The 14,898-nt window shown below is 53.6% G+C and overlaps 1 long non-coding RNA gene across 1 annotated transcript; it reads left to right on the forward strand.

Annotated features, from left to right (window-relative positions):
• Positions 1-405: 405 nt before the first annotated feature.
• LOC129527408 (uncharacterized) lies at positions 406-3,255 on the forward strand. The gene is made up of 3 exons (XR_010131630.1): positions 406-750; positions 1,259-1,397; positions 2,329-3,255. It is a non-coding gene; the product is annotated as an uncharacterized lncRNA (long non-coding RNA).
• Positions 3,256-14,898: the final 11,643 nt, after the last annotated feature.

Here is a 14,898-nt window from a genome sequence, read left to right on the forward strand (position 1 = left end):
CAGCTGGACCAGGCCTGGGACTTTCGGGGGTGTCCAGGCACTGGCCACTGCAATCTCTGGAAAGAGCAGAGAAACCCCAGCATCTTTCCTCCATCCTGATTAGGCCTGGCCTTTGCGGAAATCATTCCTGTCCCAGTTAACACTGTCCTTGTTTTGAGAAGAGGTGCCCTGGGTGCAGTGATGCGTGGGTAGCAGGCTGTCCGGGAGCTCTCTGCCTGAGAGAGGGTCAGCCTGTGGCAAGAGGGTAGCTGCAGAGTGAACAGGCCACGGCGGCTTCTGCTGGCCCTGAGAACGCCCTGCCTGGGGCTGGGTCGGGTTTGTTTGGCAGCGTTGCCCAGATTGCAACTCATGTGTCCTTGAACAAAGTCAATGTGTTTTTCCTCTCCAGAGCCCAGCAACTATTTGACATTCGGAGCTGCTCCTCAGGGTTCTGGGCACGTTGCGTATTGCGCCCCAGCCTTCTCAGCAGCCAGGAGCTGAGAGGTGGAGGGGCCTGTGGTCTGGCCGCCGCCTAGCAGGCCTGCATGGACACCTCCAGCCGGGTGCAGGCTGGCTGGGGTGGGGCTGCCCTTGACCTTGGGTTCTCCCTCCTCCGCCAGATCCTCAGGCGCTGGCTCAGCCTCCCACGGCCCAGGGGAGCCTCTGTCTGCTCCTTCCACCCATTCAAGGACGAGGCTTCCGAAAGACTCACTGTTCCTGTGTGGGGAACTGAGGCCGTGTGAAGGCTGGATGAACCGCTGCTGTGGCCTGGTGAGAAAGAGGCTGTGGGCACCGCGGCAAGCATCTCCCCTCCCACAGTGCCAGAGAGCCGTCCCCGCCGGGTTCTTTGTGTGTGTAGCCTCGTTTCTGCTTCTGTTTTCATTGTGGGGCTTGGGAGGAAATCGCCAACCTTCAGCACTGGGGCAGCCCCACCATGGCCAGTGGTTTGTCAATCCCTTTTGTCCCTGCCTGTGTCCAAAGTCTGGGGGCCACCTGGGAACCTGAACATCATTGCCGTCTTCCTGGCCTGGGCCGTGGGCTCACTTTGTTATTCCTCTTGGAAATTTGGCCAGGCCACCTTGGATGGGCCCCAGGCAGCAGGGGGCTACTGGATGCCGTGTTCTGGAGGTTTCTGCGGGAGGGAAGGCGCCCAAATGTATAGCAGCTGGCCTTGACTGGGTTCGGTTTTGGTGAGGGAGTTTGATTAGGCTTAGGGCCGCCTGGGCATGAAACAGGATCCCAAAACCTCAGCCCCATGACTCTCCCACTCTCCCACCAGTGGAAGGCAGATGTTTTGGGGCCGTGATGGGCTGGCCTGGCTGTGCCGAGGTGCCTGGAGGCAGAACCGTTTCAGGATCCCGATGGGGACGTAGAGGATGCGGGAAGCCCATGAGTGCCTCCTGTGCGTGAGCGCTTTGGTGAGTGCCGTGCAGCCGCCTTCTTGGTTGCTGGTGGACGTTCAGCCCTAATACCCTGCTCTCTCGCCCGCAGCCCCGTCTGAAGCCCCTGAAATTTGAACCTTGGTTTAGGGATTTGGCCTGTTTGTCAGTGGGTTTTCCACATGTGGTTTCCACAGGAACTTTTGCTGTTTAAGTGCTTTTTTAAACGATGAAATTATCTTTTTCCTATTGGGATGAGCTCACTGGCTTTTGTGTGGGCTGCAGGCGCTGGGTGATTGGAAGGGCCATGGACTTCTGAACCCAGAGGAGAAGCCCTGTATACAAAAGCCGCTGGGTCTCAGCAGTCCCCGAGGAGGTGGTTGTGAACGTAGCACCAACTTCTTTGATCTTCTGAGATCGCTGTGTTTTTCTAGTAAGGCCCCCATGGAAAGCTTAGCATGCAGGCACGTGGGTCGTGGCCTCCCTCTTGAGTGAGCTGAAGGATTTAAGAACTGTCAGCTTCCTATATTATAGATGGGATGGGGGTTAACATCTGCAGCAGCCAGACTTTGTAAGGGCCAAGAAACTTGTGTGACCTTGTGTGATCTTGAGGGGCAGGGAGAAGACCTTTAGCTCAGAACGGCGCAAACAATTAATGCTGAGGACGAAGCCAGGGAGGGGAACCGGAGCCGGAGCCAGGCTAAGCCAGTTCCCACCTCCCATCTCGCAGCGCGGACCAGGGCTGACCGTGACACAGCCTGTGGATCATCCACCGGGGGTGCCTGAGGGGACCAGCTTGGACGCATCCCGTGGGGAGCTGGGCGCGCTCTTCTGGAGCTGGACGACCTCCAGGGTCCCCTCAGAGTGTCTCCGATGGGGAGGCTGGACACAGCGTCCCTGCACCAATGGGGCAGTGCTCTCGTCACAGAGCAGAGGGCCCCACTGCCCGTGTTTGTCTTTCCCATTGCAGCTTCTCAGGCCCTAGGCCAGGCCTCGTTCCCATCAGATAAAGCCTGGGGCGGCCGGACGCAGTGCAAGCAATCGTGCCTGACTCACAGGAAGGGAGGAAAACAGGAATTCACGCAGAAGCTGTAATGTTCCCCCTTGGCCCTGGGAAGGGTGTGAAGGGATGTGCGGGGGGGCGGCTCCGCCCTTCCTCGCCCCTTTCCAGGTGCCTAGACTTGGGAAGGAGAGGGATGCCGCCAAGCTCGGGTCCTGCAGGGCCCCGGCCTTCTGGTGTGGGATCTGGCTTGGGAAGGCCCGGTGCTGGGGCTGCTGCTGAAATTCTTGAGACTGGTTGACAAGGGATCCCATGGTTTCATTTTGCACCGGGCCCCTCCAGGGATGGAGAGGGTCCTGACTGGCAGTGTCGAAGCCCCGGGGTCTCTCCTTGGTCCCTGGCTCCCCTCACAGCCCTCCCTGCCCATGGAGCTCCGGGCTTCCGCACACATTTCTCTCCTTTTTAACAGCTCATTTCTTTGGGTTCAGCAGTACCTGGGTCCCCAGTGCCCTCCTTCTGAGGCTGTCTCCTTTGAGTGGCCACCCTCCCCCAACACACCTGGAGCCCGGAACCGGGAGTGCCGTGGACACCAGCCCTCCCTGGCCCAGAGACTCTGCCTCTCCTGGGCCTCCCAAGAGTAAAACCTCTCCATGCCAGACCAGGCTGCAAATCTGGATTTGAAACTAGTGCTGTCGCACTCCTTGAACTGTATCAGGGGTTTTCAGTAGCGGGACCGGAACCAGAACCCAAAAGAGGCTCCTTCCTTGTCTTGAATTCCTCCCACCTGAGTTAGCATCTTGGAGGTCAACGTTTCAAGGAATTCAGTATCTGAGAAGAGAAAGACACCAAAGCGTAGTTCCCCATGAAGACTTGTTGCTGAATAAAACATCTAACTCCATACAGTATTTGAAGAGAGTTATTCTGAGCCAGATGTGAGGAGCATGACCCGTGACACAGCTCCAGGGCGTCCTGAGGACATGTGCCGCAGGGGGTTGGGCCACAGCGTGAGCTCATACACTACGGGGACAGGAGGTTCAGGCAGAGTCAGTCAATACTTGACAGATGTACGTTGGCTCTGCCCAGAAAGGCGGGACGACTTCAAGGTGAGGAGGGGCTTCCTGGTCACAGGTGGGTTCAAAGACTTTCTGATTAGCAATTGGTTGAGAGAGTTATTATCTGATCACCTGGACTCAATAGAAAGGAGTGTCTAGATTAAGATAAGGGGTTGTGGAGACCAAAGTTCTTATTCTGTAGAAGAAATCTCATAGGGGGCTGCCCTTCAAGGCAATAGATGGCAAATGTCTCCTATTGAGGCCTTTGAAATGTGCTAGACGCTAAGCCCATCTCTCCAGCATCAGAAAAAGCCCTGGAAAGGGAAGAGGATTCTCTACAGAATGTGGATTTTCCCCACAAGAGACAGCTTTGTGGGGCCGTTTAAAATTATGTCAAACACTCTATTCCTTCCAGGACCTGCTCCCTGTCATGTGATGTTATACTAGACTCGGGTTGGAATTTGGTGTCTTATTGCTACAAACAGCCTGTGCTGTCAGTCTTAAAGTCTCAGTTTTGATGTGGGTGCTGGTCAGCTGGGCCTGAATTCCATAGGGAGGGGGGTATAAAGAGACGTGTCCGACCCCCACTTCCCATCACAGCCTGAACTTGTTTTTCAGGTTTACTTTGGAATCCTCTTGGCTGAGAAGAGGGTTCCATTCACTTGGTTGGGGAGCTTAGAGTTTTATTTTTGGGCTGGGCGCGGTATCTCACGCCTCTAATCCCAGCACTTTGGGAGGCCGAGGCAGGTGGATCACCTGAGGTCAGGAGTTCAAGACCAGCCTGGCCAACGTGGCAAAACCCCATCTCTACTAAAAATACAAAAATTAGCCGGGCGTGGTGGTGGGTGCCTGTAAGCTCAGCTACTCGGGAGGATGAGGCAAGAGAATCGCTTGAACCTGGGAGGTGGAGGTTGCTGTGAGCTGAGCTAGTGCCACTGCAGACACAGCGAGACTCTGTCTCAAAAAAAAAAAAAAAATTTTTGGTTCACAGACTTAAAAGAATCAGTGCTCTGCCAAGCAAGCCAGCATCCCTCTAATTTTTTCTTAATTAATAAACTATTTTTAAGAGCAGCAGGTTTCAGAAAATAGACCAGATAACAATTACCATATTCCTTCTCTCCATCCTCCCTTGCCCTCCAGTTCCACTACTGAGAACATTCTGTGGGTGCTGACAGATGAATCATGGCACACGATCCCCATTACAGTATCACAGGGCAGCTTCCTGGGCCCCTAAATCCTCCTTGCTCCTGCCACGCACCCTCCCTGCCTTCCGTGCTCCTGCCACTCACCCTCCCTGCCCTCTGTGCTCCTGCCACGCACCCTCCCTGCCCTCCTTGCTCCTGCCACGCACCCTCCCTGCCCTCCTTGCTCCTGCCACGCACCCTCCCTGCCCTCCGTGCTCCTGCCACTCACCCTCCCTGCCCTCTGTGCTCCTGCCACTCACCTTCCCTGCCCTCCATGCTCCTGCCACGCACCCTCCCTGCCCTCCTTGCTCCTGCCACTCACCCTCCCTGCACTCTGTGCTCCTGCCAGTCACCCTCTGCCCAGCTCCGGCAGCTGCTGATCTTTCTTGTTTTCATGGTTTTGCCTTTTCCTGAATGTCATGGAGTTGGAATCACACAGTATCCAGCCTTCTCCAATGGGCTTCTTCACCTAGCGGCATCTAAGATTCCTCCCTGCCTGTTCACAGCCTGGCAGTTCCTTTCTTTTTAGCACTGAAAAATATTCCATTGTCTGGAGGGACCCCAGCTTATCCATTCACCTATGAGGGTATCTTGGTTTCTCCTAAGTTTCTGGAGATGATGAAATCCACCCTCTAATTTTCACCTGTTTCTCTGTGCTCCGCCCCTCCCAACTGGGAGCTCTGATGGGGAGGGGGATGCCCATGCTGCCATGTGGCCGGCAGCACCCACTCACCCCGTGTCTGTTGAACTGCATGGTAGGGAACAGAAGGGAGGCTGGAAGTTCCCCGTGGGAAGGGAGAGAGGAATGAGCCCTTCTGTCCCTCTGTCGGGTGGAGAGCCGCACGAGTGACACACAGGGGTCCCTCCCTGATGCTGCTGGGAAGGAGGCAGGAGGAAGGGATGTCCCAAAGTGGGGCACACAGACCCTAGATAGATAGACCCTAGGTAGACCCTAAATAGACCCTAAATAGATAGACCCTAGATAGATAGACCCCAGATAGACTCTAGGTAGACCCAAGGTAGACCGCCCGGGTCTGTCCAAGCCAACTTGAGGGCTTCCCTTAGGAGGCCACTGTCCAGGTCCTCTCTGGGTTGGAGTCTGGGGTTTGCCAATCACCACTTAATTTAAACTCTTTAAAATGTATATATCTAAAACATTCAGGACCAGAAGGCAATGAAGTTGATAGCTTCCTATCAACCCTCTTAAAACCATGGAGATCCCAGCCTTCTCTGCAGGGAAGAGGGCAGAGCCCGGAGCCTGACCCTGGGGCAGCCATGCCCTGTGATAATCCACCAGAGCCCAGGAGCCCACTGTCCTTGTTGAGAAGAGCAGGCGCCTCTGCTTTGTAGTGGAATCACTGCATACAGAACATGCTTCTGAAAGTTCCTGCCCCTCAGCCTTGTGGAGATCCGGCCTCCCTCCCTCCCATGGCCTTGGCTGTCTGCCCGGCTTCAGGAGATACAGTCCAGCCTCCTTGGTGACTGTGTGAGGCTGGGTGAGTCACTGCCCCCTTTCTGACCTTGTCTGATTCATGGTAAAACGGGCTATGAGTAACTGGTTTAATCTTGCACATGAACTGGGATTGACTGGTAATGGCTGTCTGGAGTCTGGGTCTAGCTCTGTGTAGATTAGACATGTCTGCCATGGTGCGGGTGAGGGAGGTGGGGTTGTGCCGAAGTCTCTGCCATCGGCTATTCTCTGGGGTTTTTCTACTGGTCCTACTCGTTTTTGTTCATTTTACAATCCAGAGTTGTGAATTGGGTAGATCAGCTGGGAAAAAATTGAAAAGTAGTTGTTTTAATTATTTCCCCTTTATGTGGTTAAAAAGAAGATGAAGAAGATTCTTTAAGTTCTAGCATTGACTGTTGAAAGCCACTTGTATAAAAGGTGCCAAGAACTACAGGATTCTTTCATCTACTGCTTTGCTTCAGGTGAGACTTGGAATATGATGGGATCAGGAATGGGTCTGAGTGCGAATTTTCATGATGGTCTCTTTTTTTTTTTTTTTTTTTTTGAGACGGAGTCTCGCTCTGTCACCAGGCTGGGGTGCAGTGGCGCGATCTCAGCTCACTGCAAGCTCCGCCTCCCAGGTTCACGCCATTCTCCTGCCTCAGCCTCCCGAGTAGCTGGGACTACAGGCACTTGCCACCATGCCCAGCTTATTTTTTGTGTGTGTGTATATATATATATATATTTTTTTTTAGTAGAGACAGGGTTTCACCATGTTAGCCAGGATGGTCTCAATCTCCTGACCTTGTGATCCGCCCGCCTTGGCCTCCCAAAGTGCTAGGATTACAGGTGTGAGCCACCATGCCTGGCTAACAACCACTGTGGTCTCTTAATGACAGTGTTATCTTGCATGCCCAGAAATTTACATCATTTCCAGCTTGAAATTGCCCAGCTAGGTAGGTATTACAATCTGATGGTGGAAAAGCTCAGGCAGACCTGCCCAGGCCCCATTGGCGGTGGAGGGGCTGCTGCTCTGGCCTGTGCTCGGGGCCATCGATCCTCCTGCCCAGAGAAGAGCCAAACACCCATGCCCATTGGTGACTGACCCTGAGCCGGTGATGCTGGCTGCCTATGATGATTTGAGGGGGTGATTCTCAAAGCCTGCTCTGTCCTGCCAGCCCCAATCAGCAGTGGGAGGTGCTCCCGGTCATTTCTGGAGGTCAGGACGTGTCTTCTCACACGGGTTTCTTTCACTTAGCCACAGTGTGGCCTGACCTTCAGAAATGAGTCACTTGAGGAGGAGTGGGAGGAAGTCCAGTCATTCCTCTAATACTTGTGTGATGGGGGGAGAGAGAGAGATTTGGAGGGAGGGAAGGAGAGAGGCAGAGAAAGAGCATGTTGGGAGAGAGGCCACAGCTAGCAGCTGACAGTTGCCCAGGGCTGCGTGGGGAGGCTGGCCTTTCTGTATGGGATCGGTCACGGGCATGCTGACCATCTGGCCTCAACACTGTGCCCACCAGGTGCAAGAATTGAAAAGGGAATGTACTAATATGCAGAACGTGGGGTCCACAGAGACGCAGATGCATCAACCAGAGAGCGAGAGAAGCGTCTCTGGAGCTGGGATAGGCCACTGTGTAAGATGCAAGGCTGGAGAGTGGGTATCTGCCGACCCCAGAGCCCTCAACATAGGGGAAATTAACCGCTCCAGGTGGAAGGCAACTTAGGGACGTTTTGGAGACAGGCACATCACCACTGTCACCTGCAGCCACGGGCAACCGCGAGTTGGTTTGAAGGATGGTCGAAAAGAAAAGCCCCTTGTCCTGGAAAAGTCCTTCCCGGCCCACTTCCCCTCCCCAGCTGACGCCAGGGACCCTCAGTGTGCCCCAGGCTGCACCACCAGCCCTCTCTCAGTGGGGGTAAGAGACACACAAGCCACCTGACACCGAGGCCCACCCCAGGGGCTGGCGGAAACCCCATCTTCCTGCAGGCCCTGGCTGCCAGGAGGGCCACCCACACCATGTCACATGCTGCCTAGCAGGGCTCTGCCATTGTCCCTGCTTGGTCACGGAGCAGCATGGGTTAAAAGTGCTATTGTTAGGCCGGGCGCAGTGGCTCACGCCTGTAATCCCAGGACTTGGGAGGCTGAGGCAGGCAGATCACTTGAGGTCAGGAGTTTGAGACCAGCCTGAGCAACATGACAAAACCCTGTCTCTACTAAAATTACCTAAGTGTCATGGCGCGCACCTGTAATCCCAGCTACTCAGGAGGTTGAGGCAGGAGAATTGCTTGAACTCGGGAGGTGGAGGTTGCAGTGAGCCAAGATCGCGCCACTGCACTCTAGCCTGGGTGGCAGGGTGAGACTCCCTCTAAAAAAAAAAAAAAAAAAGCCCTATTGTCACATGAAAAGTTTATTTGTTGGGGACCTGTAAGGCTCAAGAGAATGAACCCAGACTTGGTGGCAGCTCTGTTGGTGGCTGAGCTCTGGGGACAGTGCTCTCACTGGGTGGGCTCAGGTGTCACCAGGGCCCAGGCGACAACTGGGGAGCCAGCGCTGAACCAGACACGGTGGTTGTCCCTCCCTTGCACTCATGACAGGCTCAGGGTCCTGGCAGGTGCTTGCAGAGCCCACTGGCAGGGAGTGTTGACATCCGGTCCCCACCCATCCCGATCACACCACTGATGTCATCACCTTGTACCCCTGGGATGCTCCATGGCCTCTCCACCATGCACACTGGAACATGGGGAGAAGGATGTCGTGTCTGAGGTGGTATGAGATGACAAGGAGCATGCTTGGGGCCGGTGGAACAACGTGCTCCCAGCTGCTCCTGCCTTTCAGGGTGAGGGACCTGCTCCAGCAAGTTCAGGGCCCCGTGGAGACTCAGCCTGGAGAGGAGAGGCTCAAGGGCTCCTCCCAGAGTTCTGGGAATGTGTGGGAGTTGGGGGCACCCTGCGGCTAGAAGGCGCTGTTTCCCGCTGCTGTGCAGACAGGATGGGAGGAAGGGGGTTCATGCCGTACCCAGGGGATTTGGCGAGACAGTTAAAGGCTGAGCAAGGAGCTCATGAGGCTTTGGTGGGGCTGGCATGGGTCCCCCAACCCTGGAAGTCGCAGAGAGCACCACCTGCAGGTGGCCCAAGCCATCCTTCAGGAAAGGCACTCAGAGCCCGGCGCTCTGCAACCGGCTCTAGTGGTCAAGGGTGAGGAGCCTGGAGCCGCACGCTGGGCCCGAAGGTTCAAGGGCTTCTCATCAGCGGCTTCTCATCCGTCTCACCCTGGTCTGCAGCTTCTTCTCTAAATGCATTTTCAAAATTCAAAATGCATTCAAAATTCTTCAACAATGCATTTCCACACAGATCTGGAGGCCAGAGTCCGAGTCAGGGTGCCGGCAAGGCTGGCTCTTCTAAGGCCTCTCCCTGGCTTGTCGAGGCCGCCTTCTCCCTGTGACCTCACATGGCCATCCCTCTGTGCATCTATGTCCTAATCTTCTCCTAGAAGGACACCAGGCAGATTGGACTGGGGCCCACCCAGATGACCTCATGCTACCTTAGTCACCTCTCTAAGCCTGTCTCCAAATACGGTCACATTCTTAGGCCCTGGGGGGTTAGGACTTCTACATGTGCACTTTGGGAGGACGTAGTTCAGCCCAGAGCAGATGGGAGGAAGCTCCAGCCTGACCACTGCCCCCTTTCCCAGGCAGTGTCCTAGGCAGCAGCGGGTTGAGGGTCAGCCTGGTTCCCACAGCGAGGATGCTAGCCATTGCCTGAAAGCATGAGGCATCTCCGGCACATGGGGCTTGGCACTGTCTCTAAAGCCCAGGGTGTTTACACATTCCTGTCATGGAGGGGAAAACCCAAGGAGCAGCAGCCTGGAGCACGCATTCTCCCCTGCCTGCTGGGGCTTCCGAAGGAGCTAGCTGGGAAACCATGAGTCAAGGAAAATCCTTTATGGAATGAACAAAAACAAAAGGAACAGAAGCCTTTGACTCAGCTCACTGAACCCCACAGGGAGACACTGATGCGGTGGGGGATGTCTACCCGCCTTGTGTCCCCAAACTCACTGCTGGCCAGCCCTGGTATTCTGCATCCCCTGGGCCCACTTTCCGCTGCTTTATCATCACTGCTCATGACAGGGCTCAGCAAATGGCTCACGAGGCTAGAAGACAGTGAATTGTCCTTGGCTGGTGGCCAGCTCATAAGCTCCTCACGTGACCACCATAGAGTGGCACCCACCTGAGATAGTCAGTGTTGGTCCAGTGGTCACCAGTGCTGACAGATCCATTCACAGCCTGACAGCACTCACTCTAAGCCTGCTCAGTCATGGATGCCTGTTCCACTGAGCTCTTCCATGGTCATACCAGTAGGATCCAGTCCCTGTCTACAAGAGGGTTCTGGCCACAGTTGGGATGTAAGATGTACCCACCCCTTCTGGAAGTTTCCTCAGATTCTCCAGGCACAGAGCGTCCATCAGTTGTGTTCACATTTGGCACTTGTCCCCTCCTCTGTAGTCATCTGCTGATGGACCTCCCCAAGACTGCATTTCTCAAGGACAAGTGAACTTGGGTTCCCAGGCGAGCAGAGGGAGTAGAGCATCTCCTTCAACCCCATGGTCCCTGCATGTACGTTAGCAGGTGGCCCAGAGGAGATGCCTCCTCTGTGCTGTTTGGATGGATGGGTGGGTGGGTGGATGGGTAGATGGGTGGACAGATGGGTGGATGGATAGATAAATGGGTGGATGGATGGATAGCTGGGTGGATGGAAGGGTGGATGAATAGATGGATGGATGCAAGGATGAGTGGATGGATGGATAGATGCATGGATGGATGCATGGATGGATGGATGGATGGATAAAGGAATTGGGTGAATAGATGAATAGATGGATGCATTGATGGAAGGATGGATGGGTGCATGGATGGATGGTTGGATGCATGGGTGGATGAGTGGACAGGTGAACTGATGGCTGGCTGGATGCATATATATATATAAATGTATGTGTGGCTGGATGGATGGATGGATGAGTCAATGGGTGAATGGATGGATGTACGTATGGGTGAGTGCATGGATCATGGTTGGATGGGTGAATGGATGAGTGCATGGATGGATGGATGGATAGGTAGATGGCTGAATGGGTGGGTGGGTGGATGGATGGATGGATGGATGGGTGCATGGGTGGATGGGTGGATGTGTGGATGAACAGACAGATAGGTGGGTAGGTGGATGGATGGGTGGATACATGCATTTATGCATGCATGGATGGGTGGGTGGGGGTTTGGGAGGGTGAATGCATGGATGGATGGGTGAATGGATGGATGGATGAATGACTGGATGGGTGGGTGGATGGATGGATGGATGGGTGGATGAGTGGGTTAGTGGATGGGTGAATGGGTGGATGGGTGAATGCATGGGTGGTTGGATGGATGGATGGATGGGTGGATGGATGGATGGATAGGTGGATAGATGGATTGATGGGTGGATAGATGGATGGATGGGTGGATAGATGGTTGGATGGGTGGAAGGATGGGTGGGTGGATACATTGATGAGTGGGTGGATGCATGTATTCATGGATGGATGGATCAGTGAATTCATGGATGGGCAGGTGCATGGCTGGATGGGTGGATGGATGCATGGATGGATGGATGGATGGATGTGTGGATGTCTAGGCAGATGGATGTATAAGTAAAAGGATGGGTGAGTAGATGCATGAATGCATGGATTAGTAGATGGGTGGGTAAATGGGTTTATGGATGGATAGATGAATTGATGGGTGGATGGGTAAGTGGATGAGTGGGTGAATGGATGGTTGGATGGATGAGTGGGTGGATGGGTAGCTAAACAGAGGGATGGCTGGGTAAGCATAAAACAGTCACCTAAGTTTGACAACTGGTGCATATTATATGCCCAGTGGCATGGCTCAGAAAGTTTATGATTTAGGAAAGCAGAAAAACTTATGGTCCCCAGGAGATGTGGAACTCGGTGCCAATGACAAGAAGAGACCCTGTGAAGTAGTGCACAACCCTGGGACACCAATATATCACTGTTAAAAGGAAGGTCCCCAGGAGATGTGGAACTCGGTGCCAATGACAAGAAGAGACCCTGTGAAGTAGTGCACAACTCTGGGACACCAATATATCACTGCTGAAAGGAAGGTCCCCAGGAGATGTGGAACTCGGTGCCAATGACAAGAAGAGACCCTGTGAAGTAGTGCACAACCCTGGGACACCAATATATCACTGCTAAAAGGAAGACCATGAACTGATCAGAAGACCCATCAGAAGACTGGGCCTTGTCCTACAGTCCCAGCACTCCTGAGCAGCAGGACACACCCGTAGGGCAAAGGAATTTTGTTTCCGAGGGAAAGAGCATTTGGTCTCTGTGGACCCTTCATCAAGGGTCATGTTGCTCTGAGGGAGGGGAGGAAAGAAGGGGTGTGTTCTGAGGGGATCGAGTCCTTCCTGATGAAGATGTCTCAGCAGAGGTACAGTCACGTGAGCCTGGTGCAGCCTTGCTGCAGCATGAGGAACTCAGGGCAGATGTAGTAAGGACTTCGGGCTATGAGGATGATTAAGTAGAGGAGGAGGCTGTGACTCAGTCCTGCAGGCTGTGGGAGCAGAGCTGTTTCTCATGGTCTGCTGCTTGCTGGAGTCTGGCTCCAAAGCAGTTGGAGAGAGGATGCGTAGGCTCTTGGCCTCTCCCTCCTGGACCGTCCTCCCGCAGCCCCTGTGAGACTCAGCAGGCCTGAAGTTCACTGCTGTCATCTCCCTCTGTGGGTCCTGGAGATGAGCCCTGAGGCTGGGAGGTCAGCTGCCCAGGAGAAATCCAAGGCTGACAGGCAACCGTCGCCTCTGAGCTTTCCCAGATGAGTCACCACATGACGGTCACCTTCCTCATCCTCCACAACCCCAAATCCCGAAGAGGGGAATTCTCATCCCCAAGTGTCCTTCTCCCCCTTGCCTACAGAGCTCATGAGTCAAGACTCCCCGGCCTATTTTTAGGCCATTTCTTCAGATCACACGGTGGGCAGGGTTTGTTTACTCTGGATCAGAGCTGCTCTGGGAACTCTCCATGCAGCCACCAGACACTAGAACAAAGACCAGTGAGGAAGGATGACTGAAGTCCAGACATTGAGCGTGCCTGGTGTGTGTCCCGGTGACAAAGGCAGCCGAACAGACCACAGGGACTGGGGCTGGAGCAGTACATAGCCCCAGGACATCCTCCTGCCTGGCTCAGCAGCTGGAATGGTTGCTTTGGCTCATCCAACAAAAGCAGAGAGGACGCATCCGCCTGGGCGCCATGCAAAGATTATTGGACACAGGAAGGTCAGCCAGTGCTCAAAGGGCTTCCCTCGTGCAGCCATCAGCTCTGGCCCCAAACCCCTGGAGCGCCTCATTCATTTCTTCTTTTCTCCCCATGATGTTCTGAGAGCAAGCCAAGGGCAGGAGCTCCGCCTTGCCCATGTTCATAACCCCAACTCTACCACCAGAAAAGACTCAGTAAATTCTGCGTTCATTCACTTACTCATGTTTTCATTCATTTATTCATCCCTTCTTTATTTAACATTTGCTGTGCACCTGATGTGTCAGGTACCAGTTCCATCTTCAGGAAACTTTCCCCAGGAGACTGGCAGAAACAGGTGTGTTGAGCATCATAGTGGGGGAGCAAAGGAGCTGGGGGACCAGGAACCCCATCTCAGAGCAAGCCAAGTAAGGATTCCCGGATGAGGGGAGAATTTGTTGAAGGACCTGTAGGCATCAATCAGGCATGGAGACGGGTGGGAGGAGGCTGTCTTGACACAGTGGTTCTCACACTTCAGCCTGCATTGGAATCACCGAGAGCACTTGCTAAAACACAGATCACTGGCACCAACCCAGAATTTTTGATTCGTAGGTCAAAGTGAAGCCCAGGAATTTACATTTTCAACAAGTTTTAGTGATGCTGATCTGCAGGTCCAGGGACCACACTTTGAGAACCACTGCTTTAGGGAGCAGGAGCAGCAAGGGCAAAGGTAAAGAGGTGACTGTGAGTGAGTGAGTGAATGAGTGAATGAGTGAGTGAATCAGTGAGTGAATGAGTGAGGGAATAAGTGAGTGAATGAGGGAGTGAATGGTGAATAAGTGAGTGAATGAGTGAAGGAACAAGTGAAAGAGTGAGTAAATGAGTGAGCGAGTGAGTGAATGAGTGAGTAAATGAGTGAGTGAATGGTGAATGAGTGAGTGAATGAGCGAGTGAATGAGTGAGTGAATGAGTGAGTGAGTGAATAAGTGAATGAATGAATGAGTGAATAAGTGAATGAGTGAATGAATGAATGAGTGAGTGAATGAGTGAATGAATCAATGAGTGAGGGAATGAGTGAGTGAGTGAATGAGTGAGTGAGTGAATGAGTGAATGAATGAGTGAGTGACTGAGTGAGTGAATGACTGAGTGAATGAGTGAGTGAGTGAATGTCTGAATGAGTGAGAGTGAATGAGTGGATGAGTGAGTGAGTGAGTGAATCGTGAATGACTGAGTGAGTGAGTGAGTGAATGAGTGAGTGAGTCAATGAGCGAGTGAGTGAGTCAATGAGTGAGTGAATGAGTCAGTGAGTGAATGAGTCAGTGAATGAGGGAGTTAGTAAATGAGTGAATGAGTGAGTGAGTGAATGAGTGAGTGAGTGAGTGTATGAATGAGTGACTGCTTGGGTGAACCCAGCTCCCATGGTTGGGTCATGTTCAGATTTGAGTCTTCCCAGCTGAGCCGCCAGACATCCAAATTCCTGACCCTCGGAACGTATAAGCATTGTTCAGTGGTTGTCCCAAGCTGTGACGCGGCTGGACGGAAGGCTATCAGAGCAGCCAGCCTCAACCAAGTGGGAGGCCACCCATA

The sequence above is a fragment of the Gorilla gorilla genome, chromosome 18 (assembly GCF_029281585.2).
Source record: "Gorilla gorilla gorilla isolate KB3781 chromosome 18, NHGRI_mGorGor1-v2.1_pri, whole genome shotgun sequence".
NCBI classification, from domain to species: Eukaryota; Metazoa; Chordata; class Mammalia; order Primates; family Hominidae; genus Gorilla; species Gorilla gorilla.